The sequence below is a fragment of the Coregonus lavaretus genome (assembly GCF_964263955.1).
Source record: "Coregonus lavaretus genome assembly, chromosome: 4".
NCBI classification, from domain to species: domain Eukaryota; kingdom Metazoa; phylum Chordata; class Actinopteri; order Salmoniformes; family Salmonidae; genus Coregonus; species Coregonus lavaretus.
The window spans coordinates 31,302,506-31,330,190 of NC_139991.1; positions in this window are offsets into that span (position 1 = coordinate 31,302,506).

The window sequence follows — 27,685 nt, forward strand, 5'->3', positions numbered from 1 at the left end:
ATACCATTCCGCTCCAGCCATTACCACCTCCCCAACTAAGGTGCCACCAACCTCCTGTGATGCACAGGTAGCATCATCTACTATCAACCTCCTATGTATGAACTGTAGAGAAGAAGGGGTAAAAAGGAGAGGACATGTACTGGCATGTTCAACAACAGATACCAATATACTACTGCTAGGTTTATCTACATAGTCAGGTTAAAGTTTGGGTAAATCAAATCCCATGTTATTTTCTTCAATTTTTGGGACACAACCTGAGAACCTGATTTACTGACTTTGTAAACTAAAAACCCTAACATCCCGAGCTGTCTCGCTCTCCCTCTGTCCCAAGTCCCTGGCCATTTCACTTCTAGGCCTATAACTCAGGTGATCCTGCGTCACCTATAATCCTCCCGTCCTATTTGTATATCTTGTCTAGCTCACTTCCTCTCCCCGGCGAAGGAGACTGTGAGTTGGGGACTGTATCAATCGATTTGACCAAGACCTATGCTTTCCTCCTTCCTGGATCCTGAACTTCATGCAGCCGTTAGTATTGGAGCCAGCCAAGGTATTTAATATAAGTGCCACAGCAGCCACACCAAGGATGAGGGCTGAATAGTGGATACAAGAAGAAGTGTGATATCCTGTTTAGATTTGAATGATTAGATTACATTTTTGTTAGCCTGTGTGCCAGTCTTTGGCATGACAATTCCATAATGAGTTGGCAAGAGAGCAGATACAGACTGGCACCCAGACTACCTACCCACTGGGCACTGGTTGACTCAACGTTGTTTCAACATAATTTGTCAACGTATTGTGACGTGGAATCTATGTGGAAAATACATTGGATTTGCAAAAAGTCATTAATGTAAACTGTTATTTTGAGGGTGAAATTTCAACCACAGGATTATGTCATCATGTTAACCAAATTTCAACATAGACAAACCTTGTATAAAATATGTTGAATTTCTACCTTTAAAACAACGTCAGATCTTCAACGTTATATCCACTATCAGAAAAGAAAGCAATAGGCTGGGCAGCACCTCCCCCTGGAGAGTTGATCTGTACATCTCCTTCAAATGTTGATATTTGAGTTGACAACCAAACACCATTCAATATCATATTTGTTTTTTTCCTCCCCAATTGGTAGTTACAGTCTTGTCCCGTCGCTGCAACTCCCCTACGGACTCGGGAGAGGTGAAGGTCGAGAGCCATGCGTCCTCCGAAACACGACCCTGCCAAGCCACACTGCTTCTTGACACGCTGCTCGCTTAACCCAGAAGCCAGCCGCACCAATGTGTCGGAGGAAACACCATCCAGCTGGCGACCGAAGTCAGCTTGCAGCCGCCCGGCCCGCCACAAGGAGTTGCTAGAGCGCGATGGGACAAGGAAATCCCGGGCCGGCCAAACCCTCCCTTAACCCAGATGACGCTGGGCCAATTGTGCACCACCTCATGTCTCCCGGTCACGGCTGGCTGTGACACAGCCTGGGATCGAACCCGGGTCTGTAGTGACGCCTCAAGCACTGCGATGCGGTGCCTTAGACTGCTGCGCCAATATAACTTGTCGACAAGTTAATAAATTATATGTTGGATCCTCGTCTCCAACTAAACCTAAAATAAAAGTGAAGGAATAGGATTAAGCCAGTGGCTCAGACGAAACTATCCAAGCATTAGATACATCTCCTTTAAATGTTGATATTTGGTTGCATTGTCAACCTAACACAATTCTATATGATTTTTGTAATACGGTAAATAGCCTAAAGTTAAGGCTACTGTATCTTACAAACTAATGTAACAGTTTGTATTCAACCATAAAATGAGTAACTCACCATGGCCACATTTTGAGGTTACTGTAATTATATAAGTATTTTTATGTAATCATAGAAAGCATGCATGTTCAACATAGCATGCAAAGGTCGCAGGTCTGTGGAGATCTTCACAATATAAATATCTGTGCAGAATCTCGAACAGCAATGATCACTTGCACTACGTACTTTTAATGTAATCTCAACTACAATCCAGGTAATTTGGTTGTGCTATTAGATGAAGCACAGTGATAACATATTAAGTTGTTGTATAAATACAAAATATTTGACATTGTATTCCCATTTGAACTTGTGCTTTTGTTGTGCTTTTAAATGGTTGAAAGTGCAGTGATAACACATTTAGATAACAACTAAACAAAAAATAGTTTTCCCATTGGAATTTGGTTGTGCTTTTAGATGGTTGAAAGCGTAGTAGTAACACATTGGGAAATCAACAAACTTCGGTCTGTCTTTTTGAGTGGGTGAATAAAGGTTGAAATCTCATTGATCAACACACATTTCCATATTGAAATGATTTGTGCCCAGTGGGTAGGGTTTGAGATTTTCAGGTGGTTGCCTTTTTTTAAAGACATTTTGTTTGCATTCATTATCAGGATTTAGGCCACAGTGTGGAAATATTGGATGAATGTGAATCCCTTTTTGTGAACACAGGCCGCAAGTTCAAAAACCCATGTTCTTTGTTCTGTCATTGTTGTGAAATGTCCTGTTCCAAGGTAAAGGTGGATCTATGGGAATGCTCTCTAACTTCAAAAAGAGCTGAGGTGTCACTCTATATAGTGGCGGGGACATCATAAACTGCAAGGTGAGCTGTCCGTCTGGGCAACACAGAAACAGAAGAGAAGCCCATTCATTATGACTTCTGTACTATAGCCTTACTGCAACAGCACACACCGTGGTCATCATAGGCTACACAGTATGGGCCTCACTGCAAGGTAAGCCGCTGTATAGGCGAACTGCAAAAGCATGAGCATACAGGTATGCAAACAGAATACATGTCATGTATGGGCCTCACTTTCAACTAAAAAGGATTATACAAGGGAGAAAATATCATTTCAGCAAAAAGAGAATCATGTCCACGAGTCCCAGGGTGGTCAAAAGTAGTGCACTAAATAGGAAATAGGGTGCCATTTGGGACGCAGACTTCGAATATCCCTTCCTGCCACTGGCATGTCATTACTATTGGTGATGAATTAGCAGTTTGTTGACAGAAGGCTGCCTGCTCTGCCTGGCCTGCCTGCTGCAGTATTTGCGATGTGAGAAGTGAGCTGTGTGTGGACATTGGGGAGATTGCCAATCAGTCCCTCGATTACAAACCATCCCCACGATGAGAGAGATACTATGTCAGGATGCTGCTGGAAGCTGGACAGGGGTTGCCAAAGGCATACATGGGCTGTGTAATGGTCAAAAGTAGTGCACTACATAGAGAATAAGGTGCCATTTTTGACGCAGTCCATGCTGCTCCTTTTCCAACACGCTGTGTAATCTCATGAAGAAGTCCATGCCTGCCAAGCATCCCTCCTGTAGCTAGCTGAATGAATTATTAAAGACAACATCATCTTGAATTAATGTCTGCCAAGGGAAAAGTGGTTTTAATGCATGGGAAGAAAAAAGTGCAGGGTTCACACTTGACTGGAGGAGTTAGATAGGTCAGTTTGGGCCAATAGGAGTCATGGTGTAGCCATACCCCAGAGTCATTGTTGGGGTTTGTGTGTGTGTGTGTGTGTGTGTGCGTGTGTGAGGGGTGGTACCTCACCACAAAGTCGTTGCTGTTGGGGTGAAGAATGGGGATTGGGTAGAGACTACTGAGCAGGGAGATATATAATGATTATTCTGTCAAAATGCTAACTAAACTGCTGACTAAACTGTAATTCCTCTTACTGTATAAAGTTGCCCTTTATTCGTTTTCTAATGTTTCGCTGACTGTGGGTGATGCTGCACTTTGTACTCCTAGGACTGCTTACTGCTTAGTGTATTACTGTGTAGTGTCGAGCGTACCAGAAGGAATGTTATGTCACGCAGGAAATCGGCTTGGTGCCGCTTCCCCTCATCCCCGACTTCCCCAACTATTATTAGTTCTATCCCATGTGTTTCTCATATCTCCTGCACACATTTTCTTTTTTTCCACTGTCACCATGTTACTTTGTTCACCCCCCTTCCCAGCTATTAGTCGCAGGTTGACATTTATTGTCATGAGTCATGTCCTGGAGGCATAACTGAGCGATTTCCCCTTAGATAGGCCAGCTGCAATGTCAAAATTGGCTATATTTTTTGTGTGCTTTTTGGTCTTAGTTTAAGGTTAGGGTTAGGCATTAGGGTTAGGCATGTAGTTAAGGTTAGGTTTAAAAATCAGATTGTATGACTTTGTGGCTGTGCCAGCTAGTGACCACAATGCAGAGTTGCCTCCAGAACAAGATTCATGATGAAAAATGCTAACCTGCTAACGCTAACCTACTAGCCACCTCCACCTCACCTCTGGCCTCACCCCTGACCCCTGGCCTGTCCCAAAAGAAGTTCAAAGTTCAACACACTTCCACTGTTTGTTTGGGCTGATTGACAAAACAGGTTGCCTGGTTGGCTGGTCCCAGTATGACACATACCATATAACTCTTGTAAAACCCTCATTTACCACACCAAAAAGCTACCCCTGCTGCTGTGAAAGAACTTTAACCTACAGTGCCTTCAGAAAGTATTTTCATATTTGATATTTTATGAGGATCCCCATTAGCTGTTGCGAAAGCAGCTACTCTTCCTGGGGTCCACACAAAACATGAACACAAGTAGCCTACATATCAATACAGTGCCTTGCAAAGTATTCATCCCCCTTGGCGTTTTTCCTATTTTGTTGCATTACAACCTGTAATTTAAATGAATTTTTATTTGGATTTCATGTAATGGACATACACAAAATAGTCAAAATTGTTGCAGTGAAGTGAAATGTAAAAAATAAATTGTTTCAAAAAATTATACTAAATCAATAACGGAAAAGTAGTGCGTGTATATTTATTCACCCCCTTTTCTATGAAGCCCCTAAATAAGATCTGGTGCAACCAATTACCTTCAGAAGTCACGTAAATAGTTAAATAAATTATGTCACATGATCTCAGTGTATACAGTGGGGAGAACAAGTATTTGATACACTGCCGATTTTGCAAGTTTTCCTACTTACAAAGCATGTAGAGGTCTGTACTTTTTATCATAGGTACACTTCAACTGTGAGAGACGGAATCTAAAACAAAAATCCAGAAAATCACATTGTATGATTTTTAAGTAATTAATTTGCATTTTATTGCATGACATAAGTATTTGATCACCTACCAACCAGTAAGAATTCCGGCTATCACAGACCTGTTAATTTTTCTTTAAGAAGCCCTCCTGTTCTCCACTCATTACCTGTATTAACTGCACCTGTTTGAACTCGTTACCTGTATAAAAGACACTTGTCCACACACTCAATCAAACAGACTCCAGCCTCTCCACAATGGCCAAGATCAGAGAGCTGTGTAAGGACATCAGGGATAAAATTGTAGACCTGCACAAGGCTGGGATGGGCTACAGGACAATAGGCAAGCAGCTTGGTGAGAAGGCAACAACTGTTGACGCAATTATTAGATCAAGTTCAAGATGACGGTCAATCACCCTCTGTCTGGGGCTCCATGCAAGATCTCACCTCGTGGGGCATCAATGATCATGAGGAAGGTGAGGGATCAGCCCAGAACTACACGGCAGGACCTGGTCAATGACCTGAAGAGAGCTGGGACTACAGTCTCAAAGAAAACCATTAGTAACACACTACGCCGTCATGGATTAAAATCCTGCAGCGCACACAAGGTCCCGCTGCTCAAGCCAGCGCATGTCCAGGCCCGTCTGAAGTTTGCCAATGACCATCTGGATGATCCAGAGGAGGAATGGGAGAAGGTCATGTGGTCTGATGAGACAAAAATTTAGCTTTTTGGTCTAAACTCCACTCGCCGTGTTTGGAGGAAGAAGAAGGATGAGTACAACCCCAAGAACACCATCCCAACCGTGAAGCATGGAGGTGGAAACATCATTCTTTGGGGATGCTTTTCTGAAAAGGGGACAGGACGACTGCACCGTATTGAGGGGAGGATGGATGGGGCCATGTATCGCGAGATCTTGGCCAACAACCTCCTTCCCTCAGTAAGAGCATTGAAGATGGGTCGTGGCTGGATCTTCCAGCATGACAATGACCCGAAACACACAGCCATGGCAACTAAGGAGTGGCTCCGTAAGAAGCATCTCAAGGTCCTGGAGTGGCCTAGCCAGTCTCCAGACCTGAACCCAATAGAAAATCTTTGGAGGGAGCTGAAAGTCCGTATTGCCCAGCGACAGCCCCAAAACCTGAAGGATCTGGAGAAGGTCTGTATGGAGGAGTGGGCCAAAATCCCTGCTGCAGTGTGCGCAAACCTGGTCAAGACCTACAGGAAACGTATGATCTCTGTAATTGCAATCAAAGGTTTCTGTACCAAATATTAAGTTCTGCTTTTCTGATGTATCAAATACTTATGTCATGCAATAAAATGCAAATTAATTACTTAAAAATCATACAATGTGATTTTCTGGATTTTTGTTTTGGATTCCGTCTCTCACAGTGTACCTATGATAAAAATTACAGACCTCTACATGCTTTGTAAGTAGGAAAACCTGCAAAATCGGCAGTGTATCAAATACTTGTTCTCTCCACTGTATATACACCTGTTCTGAAAGGCCTGCAACAGTCTAAGCAAGGGGCACCACCAAGCAAGCGGGACCATGAAGACCAAGGAGCTCTCCAAACAGGTCAGGGACAAAGTTGTGGAGAAGTACAGCTCAGGATTGGGTTATAAAAAAAGATCTGAAACTTTTAACATCCCACGGAGCACCATTATTAAAAAATTGAAATAATATGGCACCACAACAAACCTGCCAAGAGAGGGCCGCCCACCAAAACTCACGGACCAGGCAAGGAGGGCATTAATCAGAGAGGCAGCAAAGAGACCAAAGATAACCCTGAAGGAGCTGCAAAGCTCCACAGCGGAGATTGGAGTATCTGTCCATAGGACCACTTTAAGCCGTACACTCCACAGAGCTGGGCTTTATGGAAGAGTGGCCATTAAAAAGCCATTGCTTAAAGAAATAAATAAGCAAACACGTTTGGTGTTCGCCAAAAGGCATGTGGGAGACTCCCCAAACATATGGAAGAAGGTACTCTGGTCAGATGAGACTAAAATTGAACTTTTTGGCCATCAAGGAAAACGTTATGTTTGACGCAAACCCAACACCTCTCGTCACCCAGAGAACACCATCCCCACAGTGAAGCATGGTGGTGGCAGCATCATGCTGTGGGGATGTTTCTCATCGGCAGGGACTGGGAAACTGGTCAGAATTGAAGGAATGATGGACGGCTCTAAATACAGGGAAATTCTTGAGGGAAACCTGTTTCAGTCTTCCAGAGACTTGAGACTGGGACGGAGGTTCACCTTCCAGCAGGACAATGACCCAACGCATACTGCTAAAGCAACACTCGAGTGGTTTAAGGGGAAACATTTAAATGTCTTGGAATGGTCTAGTCAAAGCCCAGACCTCAATCCAATTGAGAATCTGTGGTATGACTTAAAGATTGCTGTACACCAGCGGAACCCATCCAACTTGAAGGAGCTGGAGCAGTTTTGCCTTGAAGAATTAGCAAAAATCCAGGTGGCTAGATGTACCACGCTAATAGAGACATACTCCAAGAGACTTGCTGCTGTAATTGCTGCAAAAGGTGGCTCTACAAAGTATTGACTTTGGGGGGGGTGAATAGTTATGCACACTCAAGTTTTCTTTTTTTTGGTCTTATTTCTTGTTTGTTTCACAAGAAAAAGTATTTTGCATCTTCAAAGTGGTAGGCATGTTGTGTAAATCAAATGATACCAACCCCCAGAAAATCCATTTTAATTCCAGGTTGTAAGGCAACAAAATAGGAAAAATGCCAAGGGCGGTGAATAGTTTCGCAAGCCACTGTACATACACACAAACTATCTAGGTCAAATAAGGGAGAGGCGTTGTGCTGTGAGGTGTTGCTTTATCTTTTATTTAAAACCAGGTTTGCTGTTCATTTGAGCAATATGAGATGGAATGGAGTTCCATGCAATAATGTATTCACACCGCTTGACTTTTTCCACATTTAGTTGTGTTACAAAGTAGGATTATTCTTTGTCAACGATCTACACAAAAATCTCTGTAATGTCAAAGTCGACGCGTTTTTATGAATCGAAAATAAAACACTAATATATCTTGATTCGTTTTTCTAGACGAATAAGCCAAAACTGGAACTAGGCCGCTCAACATTCAATGTCGTCTTGGTAAGCAACTCCAGTGTATATTTGGCCTAGTGTTTTAGGTAATTGGCCTGCTGAAAGGTGAATTTGTCTCCCAGTGTCTGTTTTTGCCTGGGCTTAGCTTTATTGCGTTTATTTTTATCCCAAAAAAATTCCCTAGTCCTTGCCGATGACAAGCATACCCATAACATGATGCAGCCACCACCATGCCTGAAGATATGAAGAGTGGAACTCAGTGATGTGTTGGATTTGCCCCAAACATAACGCTTTGTATTCAGGACAAAAAGTACATTTGTTAGCCAATTTTTTTGCAGTATTACTTTAGTACCTTATTGCATGTTTTGGAATATTTTTATTCTGTACAGGCTTCCTTCTTTTCACTCTGTCATCTATGTTAGTATTGTGGAGTAACTACAATGTTGTTGATCTATCCTCAGTTATCTCTTATCACAGCCATTAAACTCTTTAACTGTTTTTAAATCACCATTGGCCTCATAGTGAAATCCCTGAGCGGTTTCCTTCCTCTTTGGCAACTGAGTTAGGAAGGGCGCCTGTATCTTTGTAGTGACTCGGTGTATTGATACACCATCCAAAGTGTAATTAATAACTGCACCATGGTCAAAGGGATATTCAATGTCTGCTTTTTCCCCCATCCACCAATAGGTGCCCTTCGCTCATTTATCACCATTGCGTAAATTTAACACTAAATATCTGCGTGCGCCATTTCTGAAAAGACTACTCACGCACAAAAATATTGAGATTTATAAACTTGCCGCAAGCCATACATATTTCCTGTTATAAATCAGACCTGTAATAAAACTGTGCGCATAAAAACGCCCATCAGTCACTTTTTATGGTGACTTTCCTGTACAGTATCTGACCATTTCTGAAAGACCAAAACAATTGCAAATGGTTGTGGACCTGTAACCAGATTGTTTGAATGCAATATTGTTTTGCATTCACTGTTTCCCGACCCTAAATATGCGCACTGCCTGTGAATTCTGAAACATTGTCTACTCAGAAAAAAAAGAAAACTATAGGCCTACTTACAGCGGTAGCCTACACACTTCAATGCTAATGATCAACTGTCTTTTCACCTGTTATATTCTGTATGTTATGAATGCATGACATTGTTTGAAAATATAATAGCCTATCTAATAAGCCCAATTAAACAAGAGATGTGTGTATATGTGTGTATGTATATATGTATGTGTATATAAATTATGTATGTATACTGTACATACAGTGCATTTGGAAAGTATTCAGACCCCTTGACTTTTTCCACATTTTATTACGTTAAAGCCTTATTCTAAAATTGATTAAATTGATATTTTTTTCTCATCAATCTACACACAATACCCCATAATGACAAAGTAAAAACTGGTTTTAATAATGTTTTGCAAATGTATTAAAAATAAAAAACGGAAATATCACATTTACATAAGTATTCTGACCCTTTACTCAGTACTTTGTTGAAGCACCTTTGGCAGCGATTACAGCCTCGAGTCTTCTTGGGTATGACACCACAAGCTTGTATTTGGGGATTCTCCCATTCTTCTCTGCATTATTCTCTGCAGATCCTCTCAAGCTCTGTCAGGCGTTGCTGCACAGCTATTTTCAGGTCTCTCCTGAGATGTTAAATCGTGTTCAAGTCCGGGCTCTGGCTAGGCCACAAAAGGACATTCAGAGACTTGTCCCGAAGCCACTCCTGCATTGTCTTGGCTGTGTGCTTAGGGTTGTCCTGTTGGAAGGTGAACCTTCGCCCCAGTCTGAGTTCCTGAGTGCTCTGGAGCAGGTTTTCATCAAGGATCTCTCTGTACTTTGAAAAGTTAATCTTTCCCTCGATCCTAACTAGTCTCCCAGTCCCTGCCGCTGAAAAACATCCCCACAGCATGATGCTGCCACCACCATGCTTCACTGTAGGGATGGTGTCAGGTTTCCTCCAGACGTGATGCTTGGCATTCAGGCCAAAGAGTTCAATCTTGGTTTCGTCAGACCAGAGAATCTTGTTTCTCATGGTCTGAGAGTCTTTAGGTGCCTTTTGGCAAACTCCAAGCTGGCTATCATGTGCATTTTAATGAGGAGTGGCTTCCATCTGGCCACTCTACCATAAAGGCCTGATTGGTGGAGTGCTGCAGAGATGGTTGTCCTTCTGGAAGGTTCTCCCATCTCCACAGAGGAACTGGAGCTCTTTCAGAGTGACCATCGGGTTCTTGGTCACCTCCCTGACCAAGGCCCTTCTCCCCCGATTGCTCAGTTTGGCTGGGCGGCCAGCTCTAGGAAGAGTCTTGGTGGCTCGAAACTTCTTCCATTTAGGAATGATGGAGGCCACTGTGTTCTTGGGGACATTCAATGCTGCAGACATTTTTTGGTATCCTTCTCCAGATCTGTGCCTCGACACAATCCTGTCTCGGAGCTCTACAGACAATTCCTTCGACCTCATGGCTTGGTTTTTGCTCTGACATGCACTGTCAACTGTGGGACCTTATATAGACAGGTGTGTGCCTTTCCAAATCATGTCCAATCAATTTAATTTACTACAGGTGGACTCCAATCAAGTTGTAGAAACATCTCAAGGATGATCAATGGAAACAGGATGCACCTGAGTTCAATTTCAAGTCTCATAGCAAGGGGTCTGAATACTTATGTAAATAAGGCATTTCTGTTTTTATTTTTCAATAAATTTGTAAAAATTTTCGCTTAGTCATTATGTGGTATTGTGTGTAGATTGATGAGAAATATATATACACTACCGTTCAAAAGTTTAGGGTCATTAAAAAATGTCCTTGTTTTCGAAAGAAAATCATTTTTTCCCCCATTAAAATATCATAACATTTATCAGAAATACAGTGTAGACATTGTTAATGTTGTAAATGGCTATTGTAGCTGGAAACGGCTGATTTTTAATGGAATATCTACATAGGCGTACAGAGGCCCATTATCAGCAACCATCATTCCTGTGTTCCAATGGCTTGTTGTGTTTGCTAATCCAAGTTAAACATTTTAAAAGGCTAATTGATCATTAGAAAACCCTTTTGCAATTATGTTAGCACAGCTGAAAATTGTTGCGCTGATTAAATAAGCAATAAAACTGGCCTTCTTGAGACTAGTTGAGTATCTGGAGCATCAGCAATTGTGGGTTCGATTACAGGCTCAAAATGGCCAGAAACAAATAACTTTCTTCTGAAACTCGTCAGTCTATTCTTGTTCTGAGAAATGAAGGCTATTTCTTGCGAGAAATTGCCAAGAAACTGAACATCTCGTACAACGCTGTGTACTACTCCCTTCACAGAACAGCGCAAACTGTCTCTAACCAGAATAGAAAGAGGAGTGGGAGGCCCCGGTGCACAACTGAGCAAGAGGATAAATACATTAGTGTCTAGTTTTCTTTGCAATTCTGCCTAGAAGGTCAGCATCCCGGAGTCGCCTCTTCACTGTTGACGTTGAGACTGGTGTTTTGCGGGGTACTTTTGTGTCCAAACTTTTGACTGGTACTGTATATATGTATGTATGTACGTGTGTATATATATTGTGTTTATAAATTAGATATTGTAACTACTTTATTCAGACGTAGGTCTAGTAGCCTACAAACGACAATGGCGAAGGTTAACCGTCTGTTCTACTGTTAAACTGCGCTTCGGATTGGATCGCATTGAGCAAAATACTTGAAATAGCTTATCTATTTAGCACTGTGAAGTGGGTCCAATTAAATGAGAGATGGAACAAATGTTAGCTTAACCTAACTTGTTGTAGACCTAGGTTATTTTGTGAGTAGCCTATGAAACCACCACAGTCAGAAAAGGTGAGGAATATATTCTACAATGATCATGGATATAAAAATAAGTAATATTTTAGAATTCAAAGATAAAATCAATAGATTTTCGTTCTTCTCACTAAAAGCAAATTATTGCATCTTGTTATTATACACTGAAAACAAATATAAACACAACAGTGTTAGTCTTATGTTTCTCTCAAATGTTGTGCACAAACATCCCTGTTAATGAGCATTTCTCCTTTGCCAAGATAATCAATCCACCTGACAGGTGTGGCATATCAAGAATCTAATTAAACAGCAATATCATTACACAGGTGAATTTTAATTTCTCTACCATAAGCTGTCGTTTTAGAGAATTTGGCAGTACGTCCAACCGGCCTCACAACCGCAGACCACGTGTAACCATGCCAGCCCAGGATCTTCACATCCGGCTTCTTCACCTGTGGGATCGTCTGAGACCAGCCACCTGGACAGCTGATGAAACTGTGGGTTTGCGCTGAAGAATTTCTGCACAAACTGTCAGAAACCGTCTCAGGGAAGTTCATCTGCGTGCTCGCCGTCTTCACCAGGGTCTTGACCTGACAACAGTTCGGCATCGTAACCGACTTCAGTGGGCAAATGCTCACCTTTGATGGTCCCTGGCACGCTAGAGAAGTGTGCTCTTCACGGATGAATCCCAGTTTCAACTGTACCGGACAGATGGCAGACGCCGTGTGGGCGAGCGGTTTGCTGATGTCAACGTTGTGAACAGAGTGCCCCGTGGTGGTGGGGTTATGGTATGGGCAGGCATATGCTACGGACAAAGACAATTGCGTTTTATCGATGGCAATTTGAATGCACAGAGATACCGTGATGAGGTCCTGAGGCCCATTGTCGTGCCACCATCACCTCATGTTTCAGCATGATACTGCACGGCCCCATGTCGCAAGGATCTGTACACAATTCTTGTAAGCTGAAATGTCCTAGTTCTTCCATGACATGCATATTCACTAGACATGTTAACCGTTGAGCATGTTTGGGATGCTTTAGATCAACAAATACGACAGCATGTTCCAGTTCCCGCCAATATCCAGCAACTTCGCACAGCCATTGAAGAGGAGTGGGACAACATTCCACAATAAACAGCCTGATCAACTCTATGAGAAGGAGATGTGTCATGCTGTATGAGGCAAATGGTGGTCACTCACATCAGATACTGACTGGTTTTCTGTGACCACCAGATGCATATCTGTATTCCCAGTCATATGAAACCCATAGATTAGCGCCTAATTAATTAATTTCAATTGACTGATTTCCTTAGATGAACTGTAACTCAGTAAAATCTTTGAAATTGTTGCATGTTGCGTTTATATTTTTGTACAGTGTATTTAGCTACCAGTTTTTTGGTTATGAATAAGACTGTCATCATATTTCTCATTTGCAAGGTTACTACTAGGCTACTTTTGCCTTCATGCAATGCAATACTTCAACCACTAGAAACTATGCGTACACATGGTTTAAAGTTTGCGGGAGGATAAGTTCAGTTTTTTTTAATAAATGCCTACTTTTGCGTGAAAACTGGCGCACGCATGTTTTGGGGCATATTTTGTGAACACACAACGTTTATAAATGAGGCCACTGGTCTTTGTGATTTGAATCTGTGCTTGAAATTCACTACTCGACTGAGGGACCTTACAGATAATTGCATGTGTGGGGTACAGAGATGGGGTAGTCATTTAAAAATCACGTTGAACACTATTATTGCACACAGAGTGAGTCCATGCAACTTATTATGTGACTTGTTAGGCACATTTTTACTCCTGAATTTATTTAGGCTTTCCATAACAAAAGGTTTGAATACTTATTGACTCAAGACATTTCAGCTTTTCATTTTTTATTGATTTGTAAGCATAATTCCACTTTGATATTATGGGGTATTGTGTGTAGATCAGTGACACAAAATCTCAATTTAATCAATTTAAAATTCAGGCTGTAACACAACAAAATGTGGAAAAAGGCAAGGGGTGTGGATACTTTCTGAAGGCACTGTAGTTACAGTACAGTAGTTGTATACAAAACATGTTTTGTTCAATTCAGCCATTATCCTTCTGGAATGTGTTTTTGATTGGGGTCCAACTTTTACGAAACTGAGATGGTTGAATGAACAAGAATGATCCGACAATAGGTTTCAGGAAATGCCCATCTGTGTCAGGGCAGTCTCTTGTGACAGACTGTTAACATAAATGTCATGGTGGGTTCTGAGATTAGGGTCATGGCATTGAATTGCATTCACCCAGGCTGCTTGCCAAAGTAAAATGTACTACTTTTGACCAGGGCCGATAGGGGTTCTGGTCGAAAGTAGTACACTATATAGGGAAAGGGTGCCATTTGGGACGTACACCCAGTGTGAGAAAAGCCTAATCAGCAAACAAACCTCAACTCTTAGGTGCCTCGTAAACCGTGTACATTCAAAGGATTCAAAGGTACTCTCTCTGTGAAACTATATGCCTCTGGGAGTCCAGGAGCTAAAACCTAAATTAAAGACCGGTGTGAGCGCATGTGTGTATTTGTGTGTGTCCCTCACTAGTCTGTCAGGAAGTTCGAGACAGAGGTGGGTGTCCGTTTCAACAGTGCCTTTTCCCAGCTGTGTTGCTGTGGCAGCACAGTGTTTAAATAAACGGGTAAGTGTAGTTTGGAATGCAGAGATAACGTGGCTGGCGCTGCCTGTGTAAGTGTGTGTGTGTGTGTGTGTGTGTGTGTGTGTGTGTGTGTGTGTGTGTGTGTGTGTGTGTGTGTGTGTGTGTGTGTGTGTGTGTGTGTGTGTAGTGCCGCGCCGCCCATGGTGAACACACAAGCTCACCCTGAGCACTTTATTTTGTAGCCTCTGTCACTCACTGTTGAGATTTCTCCACTGCCATTCATTGATGCAATCCTCAACATGTTGCTACAAATCCTCAGCCTCTGTTGGTTATGAAACTAAATCACAGAACATAAAGACATGAATCACACTCAGTTTGTCACTAATGTGGCAGAGTGCTTATGTTTCTACTCACAGAGCTTATAGATATGAAAACAAAAAGTCTTACTGTAAAAACTTTAGATTTTATACTTAGTAGAGCACTTTCCATGATGCTTTGTAGTGTACATTTAGCAATGGATTTTAGTTTCTTCATTTTCAGAAGAGTATTTTATTTTAAGTCATTCTAGAAGAACATTACATGCCCCATTGCAAACCTACTCAGTTTAAATCAATATGTGAAGTCACCAGGCAACATTGTGAGCGTCAGCTGGTAAACGTTTGGTGGTGGTGTGTCTGAGTGACTTGTCCGCTCTCTCCAACCAAACTAATGTATCTTCCACACACTGTCTCTCCCCTATGTTTGCAATGTATCGCTGCTCTTGCATTTAAGCCACACAGGGCCATCTGCCAGAGGCATTAGCTGTCCAGGCTTCAGGCTACAAGGGACCAAACCTGGGTTCAAATAGTATGTGTTATCTTTCAAATACTTTGAGTGTTTTATTGAGACTGCCTGGGGTGACATATATGGGCAGGGTTTGCACTTTTGGAACTATTCTATTGATCCCTTTGCAGAAAGCAAGCTCAAAGCTCAGATAAAGTAATTGAAAGAGAACAAATGCTATTTGAACCCAGGTCTGCAGGGGAGCCATGTGAGTTTGCGGTTTCATGAGGCGTGTTAACGGCTTCAGCGCGGTAGGGAGCTCTCACACCCAGCCCCTTCCTCAGGGGCTGTTTCATTGTGGGGTAAAAACTTCCTCAACTCCCCCTAGCTACCACTGCCCCACCCTGTTCTAACGCCATGGGCTTAGTTAGAATCCATTTTGACATGTAGCTGGCCAACATTTAAATCAGTAATGGTCTCTCCCCCAAGGGCCATTTCATCTTGCTGTAAAAAAAACTTCCTCAACTCCCCTCTAGCTATCACTGCCCCACCCTGCTTTAGTCTGGCTTTACCTCCACTGTCTTAGAATACAATTTGACATAGTGTGTTTCTCCTTCTAAATCCGTAATGGTTTCTCCCCCAAGGGCCGTTTCATCTTGCTGTAAAAAAAAACTTCCTCAACTCCCCTCTAGCTACCACTGCCCCACCCTGCTTTAGTCTGGCTTTACCTCCACTGTCTTAGAATACATTTTGACATAGTGTGTTTCTCCTTCTAAATCTGTAATGGTTTCTCCCCAGGGACTATTTCACTGTGTGGTAAAAACTTCCTTAACTCCCCCCTAGCTACCACTGCCCCCACCTTGCTTTACCTCCATGGGCTTAGCTAGACATGTAGCCAAAAATCTAAATCAGTAATGGTCTCTCTCTGTGCTAAGTGGTTTTAGAGGGCTGTGGGCATCTGAAGAAAGGCTGTTGTGAAGGAAGATGACATCTGACCTTCCTCTGAACTCTGTCCCTGTAGACTGGTCATAAGGAGTTCTTGGGAATCTGAAAATGTACAAGAGTCTCCATTGAAATTGCTTTTTAGTCCAGGACTAGGTTTATTTGTCCAGGAAAGCAGCCCTGCATGTTACATTTTGGAGGATTTGTACATTAATTTGTCCTAGTTCATTCATATGAGATCTCATCCCTAGTGACAGAATAGACTAATCGGTTGATGAAATAAAGATAACCAATTTTGTTATTTAAACATGATTTATTAGTCCTGTGACTGAATGTGTTCTACTGCATGAGAAAGGCCATTATTATCCTTATAAAGCCTATTAATTTGGTGTTACACAGAATGGAACTGATTGGGGCGTTAAATAAATAAAATGGAAATTCATCCAAATGACATGAAGACATTAGACAGAAAATCAATGATTGCTGATGTAACCAAACCCCTAAAGCAGGGTTGTCGAGCCAATTTTGGTCTTCAACAAGGTCCCGAGGGCCGCACTGAATATTTGAAATATTTCCTCACTGTCAGAATTAGCCCAAAATAGTCCTCTATCCAGCGTTTTGGGAATTTTCGATGATCCCTGACTGTCTAGCTTTCATTTAGGTGATTATTAGCAAGCTGGACACAGTAAAGAAACTGTATAAATATAGGTCCATTATCATTTCTACACAGTTTTGATTTGGTTTTAGTCATTTTAAAGTATCTTGATGCTGTATGTTTGACACCCCTGAGAGAGAGAGAGAGAGAGAGAGAGAGAGAGAGAGAGAGAGAGAGAGAGAGAGAGAGAGAATATTCACACACAGGCCTTGAGGGGGTTTAACCTATCATTAACCATGTCTTCTCCCCTCTGTCTCACTGTACAGCTGCCTCATCAGATGTATGGTCACTGTAATTACACAAATTGACAGACAATCCCTGTGTCAATCTCACTATTCCCCTTCGGCAGACTGATCTGGACTGCGCTGTATAGCTTAGATAGAAAACCAAGAGTGGATATCTGTCTGTCAGTCTTAACTAGTTAATTACCACAGGGATGTTCGATTGGAAAGAAAAGGCATGGGTGGTTGTCTGTCAGGGTGTGGAATAATGAGCGCTTGGAAAGAAGGGGAAATGAAATACAGGACTAATAAGCCAATTGTATTGGGTATCTATTACAGTAGTCTGTAGCCTGCTTTACTGTGAGGTACTAAAGAAAGAGACTGACTAGAACAGACATTTCTATTCAAGTCTAATTGTCTTTATCCTGATTGGCCAAAGCTGTCATTACCATGCAGTAAAGCACTGTGCTGTTTGAACCAAAATGGCTCCTCAGTGTTTGATGACATCCTTTAGCCACCTGCTACTATTGCCACTTAATCACAGACAGACAATCAGGAGAGAAGAGAAGAAGAAGAGTGGAAATGAAAGGAGTGGAGAGGGGTGGGGAAGAGAGGAGACGAGGACAGTAGAGGAGAGAGAGAGGGCAGTCTAGTCTGTGTATCCACTTATCTGTCACTCAAGTATGCAGATACCAGTCATGAAGTGGATGCAATCATAATCACATGAGTTCTTCAGTCGAGAGCTTATTGGTTCCCTGGCTGGTTTAGGCTATAGAAGACACAGTTAGATGATTGGGGGATGATTATAAATGCAAGAGGATAATGATAATCATCTAGACTAGCAGTCTGGAGGGGACGGGAGGAGAAGTGGAACTTACATTTTAAATAAAAAAAAATCTGAATTCCACATTTCATGATATTATTAAACAAAGAAACATGTTCTGGAAATAAATTATGGTTTGGGAATCCCAATGAGAGTGCAGGAATAAATTTTCATTACCAGCTTGATTCATTATATTTGAGAAATGAAGATATTTTTTATATATTTTTGACATTTTAGTCATTTAGCAGACGCTCTTATCCAGAGCGACTTACAGTTAGTGAGTGCATAGAGTTTCATACTGGCCCCCCGTGGGAAACGAACCCACAACCCTGGCGTTGCAAGCGCCATGCTCTACCAACTGAGCTACAAGGGGCCACTTGTCACTTCGGCTTCTTTAAAGGGGAACTGCACCCGCTGATTTAGCAATTTTTTGGGGGGGCTTGCTCCTCAAGAAATGCTGGCAGCCATGATAGAAGCCAAATGTGAGTTGGCTGGGGGGTGTGGTTTGATGTGGGTGTTTCTTGGGTGTGTCTTTGCCACCACTTAGACACACCCATCTACCTTGCCCACAGCTGTTTCCACCCACTCAATCACAACAAAAACCTCCTGCAGGTTGAGTTCATTAACTACAGGCAGATGTATGGTGAGATGCTGGAGGAAGCTTTGAATAGGTCAGTAGCCTACATAGCAATATGAGAAGAATGCAATTGCTGAATTAATGTGGACATTCTAAACTAACAGGTCCATGTAGAATAAACAAACCTTTTACATAGTACCATAGAAGCAGTGTTCTGCAAATATAACATTGTGCACCTTTCACCTTTCATTGTCATTCCCAGCCGATACGGATACTGTGCCTATCTATATGTTGTCCGGTGGTAATGAGGCTACCTTGGCAAACAGAGTGGTCATAGCTTCCTGTGTGGTGTCCCGTATACAACAGGAGTTCCCTGATCCTGGTGCAGAATACACAGGATTTCTCCCACCCCATATTGACTGATACCATTCAATTCTATAATAAAAGAAGACAATATTAGTAAAAGTTGTGTCTAGTAAAATGTTTATGCCGAGTGCTAGGTCTCTCTCCATTTTAGAGGCATCAGTATCAAGCCCGTCTGTCATTCTGGACATCACATCATCTTGTAAGTCCGGGGCGGCAGGTAGCTTAGTGGTTAAGAGCGTTGTGCCAGTAACCGAAAGGTCGCTGGTTCTAATCCCTGAGCCGACTAGATGAAAAATCTGTCGATGTGCCCTTGAGCAAGGCACTTAACCCTAATTGCTCCTGTAAGTCGCTCTGGATAAGAGCGTCTGCTAAATGACTAAAACGTAAATGTAAGTCTCCATGTGCAGGCTCCATACATGTTTAGTCACTGTTCTATCACCAATGGCAGTTAGGATAGGTAATATCTGACACACAAACAGGTACGTTGAAGATTGAACAGGTCAGATAAAACCTACCCAATTATGGTGTCCCCATCAAATTACCAAGGCTGGTGTCTGGCAAAGGCAACTACAGTCCTCTCCAACATTAGAAATAGGCAGAGTTCATCAATTGACACATGGAATTAAAAGGGTGGTGCAAATACTGGACATTTCTGCTGTACTGTATTATTAGTAATCTCCTTTAGTCCCACATTGTGGATGTATTGACTCTCCATTCAGAGACGTCAGAATCAAGCCTGTCTGTCAGTCTGGACTTCATCACATCATCTTGCAAGTCTCCAAGTGCTGACTCCATAGATACATCTGTGAACACAGTCACTGTTCTATTACCAATGGCTGTTAGGATCGGTGATATCTGACAGACAAACATACACTATGTTGAAGTTTGAACAGGTTAGACTAAACCTACCTAATTCTGGTCTCCCCATCGATGACCGTTGGTGAGCAGGCATGTTCGGGTGCAAACTGGACATCTCTTGAACAACTGCAGCAGGCAATCCTCATAAAAAATTTACTTCTTCATGAAGTGGTGTTGACTGGGAGGGCCTGTGTCAGGGTGATTAACTTAGACAGCCAAGTGTTAAATAGCATTTTATTGTAAAGAAAATACAACGCTTTTTGATAATGCACTTCACAACCAAAATGACTCTACTACTTGTATCTGATTGGCTGCGTAATTAACATACTAGTTAATTAAACCGGGTATTTTTTTATACAACATTTCACATAACATCAGGGCAGTAACTCGGGGCAAGCTAATTCTGGGTCGTCTTTAGTTACCACAGCCACAAAGTCATAAAGGCCACCTATTTCTACAATTTCTGTTTTAAAATGTGATTTTAAACCTAACCTTAACCACACTGCTAACCTTATGCCTAACCCTAATCTTAAATGAAGACCAAAAAGCAAATTTTTGTTTACATGAATTTTTACGATATAGCCAATATTAACTTGGTGGCTGTGGTAACTAGTGGAAACCCCTCATTCTGCCTTGCAAAAGTATTCATTGCATTACAACCTGTAATTTAAATTGATTTTTATTGGGATTTCATGTAATGGACATACACAAAATAGTGAAATGAAAAAAAAAAATTGTTTCAACAAATTCAAAAATATTAATAATGGAAAAGTGGTGCGTGCATATGTATTCACCCCCTTTGCTATGAAGCACCTAAATAAGATCTGGTGCAACCAATTACTTTCAGAAGTCACATAATTAGTTAAATAAAGTCCACCTGTGTGCAATCTAAGTGCCACATGATCTCAGTATATATACACCTGTTCTGAAAGGCCCCAGAGTCTGCAACACTACTAAGCAAGGGGCACCACCAAGCAAGCAGCACCATGAAAACCAAGGAGCTCTCCAAACAGGTCAGGGACAAAGTTGTGGAGAAGTACAGATCAGGGTTGGGTTATAAAAAAATATCTGAAACTTTTAACATCCCATGGAGCACCATAAAAATCCATTATAAAAAAATGGAAAGAATATGGCACCACAGAAAACCTGCCAAGAGAGGGCCGCCCACCAAAACTCCTGGACCAGGCAAGGAGGGCATTAATCAGAGAGGCAACAAAGAGACCAAAGATAACCCTGAAGGAGCTGCAAAGCTCCACAGCGGAGATTGGAGTATCTGTCCATAGGACCACTTTAAGCCGTACACTCCACAGAGCTGGGCTTTACGGAAGAGTGGCCAGAAAAAGCCATTGCTTAAAGACAAAAATAAGCAAACACGTTTGGTGTTCGCCAAAAGGCATGTGGGAGACTCCCCAAACATATGGAAGAAGGTACTCTGGTCAGATGAGACTTAAATTGAGCTTTTTGGCCATCAAGGAAAATGCTATGTCTGGCGCAAACCCAACACCTCTCATCACCCCGAGAACACCATCCCCACATTGAAGCATGGTGGTGGCAGCATCATGCTGTGGGGATGGTTTTCATCGTCAGGGACTGGGAAACTGGTCAGAATTGAAGGAATGATGGCGCTAAATACAGGGAAATTCTTGAGGGAAACCTGTTTCAGTCTTCCAGAGATTTGAGACTGGGACGGAGGTTCACCTTCCAGCAGGACAATGACCCTAAGCATACTGCTAAAGCAACACTCGAGTGGTTTAAGGGGAAACATTTAAATGTCTTGGAATGGCCTAGTCAAAGCCCAGACCTCAATCCAATTGAAAATCTGTGGTATGACTTAAAGATTGCTGTACACCAGCGGAACCCATCCAACTTGAAGGAGCAGGAGCAGTTTTGCCTTGAAGAATGGGCAGAAATCCCAGTGGCTAGATGTGCCAAGCTTATAGAGACATACCCCAAGAGACTTGCAGCTGTAATTGGGGGGGGGGAGGGGGGGGGGTGAATAGTTATGCACGCTCAAGTTTTCTGTTTTTTTGTCTTATTTCTTGTTTCTTTCACCCCAAAAAATATTTTGCATCTTCAAAGTGGTAGGCATGTTGTGTAAATCAAATGATACAAACCCCCCAAAAAATCAATTTTAATTCCAGGTTGTAAGGCAACAAAATTTGAAAAATGCCAAGGGGGGTGAATACTTTCGTAAGCCACTGTAGCTAGCTAAACCGACTGACTTTAGCTCCAGATTGGATTAGATTCAGGTCGGTGATGCCGTTACGGTTTGTTGCTCCTAGTTCACTGTATTATCAGACTCAGACATGAGTTAGCTACCACCATAGCTGCATCCATTATTTAGTTTTGCCCGAGATAATAAATAATACATTTGTATAAGCTATGAACTCGTCTGATCATCTGTTCTCGCATACCCCGAGAGCATCTGGTCAGCGCGGCGGTAGCACAGGAATCCTCATCTCTCCCAAGTGGACATTCTCTCTTTTCCCCCTGACCCATCTGTCTATCTCCTCATTTGAATTCCATGCTGTCACAGTCACTAGCCCATTCAAGCTTAACATCCTTATCATTTATCGCCCTCCAGGTTCCCTTGGAGAGTTCATCAATGAGCTTGACGCCTTGATAAGTTCCTTTCCTGAGGATGGCTCACCCCTCACAGTTCTGGGTGACTTTAACCTCCCTACATCTGCCTTTGACTAATTTCTCTCTGCCTCCTCCTTTCCACTGGTTTCCCCTTTTGACCTCACCCTCTCACCGTCCCCCGCTACTCACAAGGCAGGCAATACGCTTGACCTCATCTTTACTAGATGCTGTTCTTCTACTAATCTCACTGCAACTCTCCTCCAAGTCTCCGACCACTACTTTGTATCCTTTTCTCTCTCGCTCTCCTCCAACACTACTCACTCTGCCCCTACTCAGATGGTAATGTGCCATCACAACCTTCGCTCTCTCTCTCCCGCTACTCTCTCCTCTTCCATCCTATAATCTCTTCCCTCCGCTAAATCCTTCTCCCTCCGATCTCCTGATTCTGCCTCCTCAACCCTCCTCTCCTCCCTTTCTGCATCTTTTGACTCTCTATGTCCCCTATCCTCCCGGCCGGCTCGGTCCTCCCTTCCTGCTCCGTGGCTTGACGACTCATTGCGAGGTCACAGAACAGGGCTCCGGGCAGCCGAGCGGAAATGGAGGAAAACTAGACTCCCTGCGGACCTGTCATCTTTTCACTCCCTCCTCTCTACATTTTCTTCCTCTGTTTCTGCTGCTAAAGCCACTTTCTACCACTCTAAATTTCAAGCCTCTGCCTCTAACCCTAGGAAGCTCTTTGCCACCTTCTCCTCCCTGCTGAATCCTCCTCCTCCTCCCCCTCCCTCCTCCCTCTCTGTGGATGACTTCGTCAACCATTTTGAAAAGAATGTTGACGACATCCGATCCTCATTTATTAAGTCAAATGACACTGCTGGTCCTGCTCACACTGACCTACCCTATGCTTTGACTTCTTTCTCCCCTCTCTCTCCAGATGAAATGTTGCGCCCAACAACCTGCCCGCTTGACCCTATCCCCTCCTCTCTTCTCCAGACCATTTCCGGAGACCTTCTCCCTTACCTCACCTTGCTCATCAACTCAACGTTGACCGCTGGCTATGTCCGTTCCGTTTTCAAGAGCGCGAGAGTTGCACCCCTCCTCAAAAAACCTACACTCGATCCCTCCAATGTCAACAACTACAGACCAGTATCCCTTCTTTCTTTTCTCTCCAAAACTTTTGAGCGTGCTGTCTCTAGCCAATTCTCCTGCTATCTCTCTCAGAATGACCTTCTTGATCCAAACCAGTCAGGTCTTTCAACTGAGACTGCTCTTCTCTGTGTCACGGAGGCTCTCCGCACTGCTAAAGCTAACTCTCTCTCCTCTGATCTTATCCTTCTAGACATATCTGCTGCCTTTAATACTGTGAACCATCAGATCCTCCTCTCCACCCTCTCCGAGTTGGGCATCTCCGGCGCTGCTCACTCTTGGATTGTGTCCTACCTGACAGGTCGCTCCTACCAGGTGGCGTGGCGAGAATCTGTCTCCGCACCACGTGCTCTCACCACTGGTGTCCCCCAGGGCTCAGTTCTAGACCCTCTCCTATTCTCTCTATACACCAAGTCACTTGGCTCTGTCATATCCTCACATGGTCTCTCCTATCATTGCTACGCAGACAACACATAATTCATTTTCTCCTTTCACCCTTCTGATAAAAAGGTGGCGAATCTCATCTCTGCATGTCTGGCAGACATATCAGTGTGGATGTCGGCTCACCACCTCAAGCTGAACCTCGGCAAGACGGAGCTGCTCTTCCTCCCGGGGAAGGACTGGGCTCCCTGCCTGTGCCATTAAACCCCTATAACTTATCCAGAACGCTGCAGCCCGTCTGGTGTTCAACCTTCCCAAGTTCTCTCATGTCACCCCGCTCCTCTGCACACTCCACTGGCTTCCAGTTGAAGCTTGCATCTACTACAAAACCATGGTGCTTGCCTACGGAGCTGTGAGGGGAACGGCACCTCCTTACCTTCAGGCTCTGATCAGACCCTACACCCAAACGAGGGCACTACGTTCATCCACCTCTGGCCTGCTAGCCCCCCTACCTCTACGGAAGCACAGTTCCCGCTCAGCCCAGTCAAAGCTATTCGCTGCTCTGGCACCCCAATGGTGGAAAAGCTCCCCCACCACGCCAGGACAGCCACTGACCACCTTCCGGAGACGCTTGAAACCCTACCTCTTTAAGGAATACCTGGAATAGTATAACAGTAATCCTTCTACCCCACCCCCCCCATAACCAAAAACAAAAAGGAGTGATTGTCCCACTGGCTATCCTAAGTTGAATGCACCAATTTGTAAGTCGCTATGGATAAGAGCGTCTGCTAAATTACTTAAATGTAAATGAACTAACTTGCAAATCCTACTTGCATTTGTAAGCTAACGTTAGCTAGCTAGCTGGCTGGCCTGCCTTGCTAGCATTACCAAATGATAACGTTAAATAACCAGCAGTATTTAGGCAGTACACAATAAACTTGTATGAGCTATGACCTAACTAAGTTGTAAGGAGGTAGCTAGCTAGCTAGTTATCTAGCTAGCTACACTAACGTTAGCTAGCCTGCCTCGCTTTATCAAAAGATAACTACCTAGATAACCAGCAATAACGTTATTTTATGTCGTTAGCTAAGTTATACCAGAGAGATCCTTATATTCCAGTATCTCTGGTTATACTCACCATCACCGGTCGTTGCACACCAAGCTAGCGTTACTGGTGCAGACTTGGGGACAGACAAACTCCAAGCACCTATTCCGACCGCATACTAGGGTCCTTCGGCAGGGCATGGAAACCATAGAACTTTGGATGTGGAGGCATGGTCAATCCGTATAGGGCCTGTGATCTTTTGAACGTGTTGGGGGCGATGAAACAACAAGAGCCCCATTCAATGAAGGGAAGCGAAGTGGGTGGAGGTGCGATTTGCACGTGGAATTTGGCAAAAGGGGGCATGGTTTGTTGACATAAGTGTAATCCAAACCCAAGCTTAATTTACTTGTTGTGATGCACTGAGGTTCCAAACTCAGTTTTAGACGAGACTGACTTTATGACCAAAATTATGCTATTTACACTTTGTAGTCAATTTTGATACTAGAATAAATGTTTTTGACTCATATCAAGGCCACATAGGCTGTTTTCAAAGGGATTAGTTGCATTTTAGGGGCAGTCACACATTAATTTGTCAGCGAACGTTCAGTGCACACATCAGTGTGCCATGGAACAGCAGGCTAGTCAGTCAGTAGGGTCTCATACTCTTTTATTTGTGTCGTTGTTAACATGTCATTTTTATACCCCAAATGAAAATGTTATTATCAGATTACATCACATTGTTAAAGACCAGTATGTTCCAACCAACTTTGATTTACACACTGTAATGAATGCAGCAAATGAGGTAGAGTGAAACAAACACAGAGGTTTAATTTAATTAATTATAGAGGGTGGTGTTTATGGGGTGTCACCGACGCCCTAACACCTTTAACACTAAACAGTGCCTGGTGGATGGATAATGGGAGAGTGGATGGCTTTAGCAGACAGAGTGCTAGAACAGGGAAACATGAGCACACGTTTCTCTATATTTCTCCTAGCTTGGAAATCCAACCTGAATTCAGCTCAGTTTCACATTTGTTTCACTCAACTATCAAACAATAGTGAACCATAACATAATTCAGTCTTGATTTCGAGGGAATATTAAAACTCTTCTGGCATATTCTATGAATAAACAGTATTTTATAGTAGGCTACAGAAGCATGTTGTTGGTTATCATTGAGAACAAAATTATACTTTGTTTGTTTTCGTCATCTGTCTTTCAGACACATACAATGCTGGTTGGTTGTGATGTGTTACTTGTACTGTAACTCACCTCACTTCACCTAAGCGCTCCTCTCCCACCTCAGCTTTGACTCAGGTAGCCAGGGGAATGATTTAAGTGTCTGACTCTTTAAAACAGGTTTGAGTTTCCTGACAGTATCCTTAACAGTTAGCTGTAGACCTGACTGAGCTCTTGCTCTTGGGTGTTTGGAGAGGTTCAGCACATTGCAGGGTGATTGTGACTAGTAGCTCACCTTAGCTCTGTCTATGATTTAAGTGTCTGACTGCATTAAAACAGGTTTGGGTTTCCTGTAGACAACCTGCCTGAGCTGTTGCTCCTGGCTGTCTGTTTGGAGACTTTCATCACTGCAGCGAGAAAAGAAAAGGAAATAAAGAAGAGACTTGATGAGTAAGGCGGATTAATGAAATATATCTCTTGTGATTCCCCCAGGCAAGTTTGTCTCACAGATATTAGATAAAGTTAGACAAAGCCCCCTCTCATAGTCTCAGTGAAGAACCAAAGGAGCCCATAACAACTAGGCATTGGGGGAATGAGCGTGTGAATCATCTAGCTTAGGCCTGCGTCCCAAATGGCACCCTATTCCCTTTATAGTGCACTTCTGGGCCCTGGTCAAAAGTAGTGCACTAAATAGGGAATAGGGTACCATTTGGGACGCAGTAAGAATGTTGTGCTCCAGACTTCACCTCCCCTCTATGACCTCCTAGGGGTCAACATGTGCCTAAATCATGTTCCTACACCAAAGAGTTCCTTACAGTTCATGACTATAGTTATAGTTACTGGGATCACGTGTGGTGCATCATTCTCAGTCAGTCAGCATTCTCAGTATGGATCCTCTTAAACACTGAAGGATCTGAAGGAGTTTGGGGTTCCATGATGACTATGCGTTTGTCCGTAGAAATAGAATGTGTCTGTGTAAAGTGGATGGATAGACTAAAGAAGATGGCACTGAATAGTGGTGGGTGTAGAGAACTCCTTTCAAAAAAGGTATTGAAACCTCTGCGCTTGGAACTTGTGGTGCACGGACCAAAATTAAACCATTAGATGTAGTGCAGATAGAATAAACTCAAAATGTGAGCATGGTCTGTTCTGCTAATGTGAATATGTTATCAGGATTGTGGAGTTTACCTTCCCATCCCCCTGTGTGTTCCTCTGTGTAACTGGGAATTGACTAAAGAAGCCCACATTAAAAATTACAACAGTTTACTATAGAATACTATAGTAAACTGTAGTATACTGTATAATGCTATAATACACACTGTTGTATCCCTCGATAATATGTAGTACTTACTATAGAACGTTGTAGTCTACTATAGTAAATTCTACAGTATTATCTGCAAAAAAAACACTGTAGTAAATACTACAGTAACGTCCGCAAAAACAATACAGTCCGCAAAAACACTACACTTTTTAAACGATTGTATATACTACAGTATTACATTTGCATATACCCTGGCCATTCCCCTCCCCCATATCCCAAATTGTGCCATCCATAAGTGAGAAGCCTACGTGCTAAGTATAGACCATATTGTGTTCCCTACAGGTTACAGAAAAGAGAAGAAGGTCTGAACTATC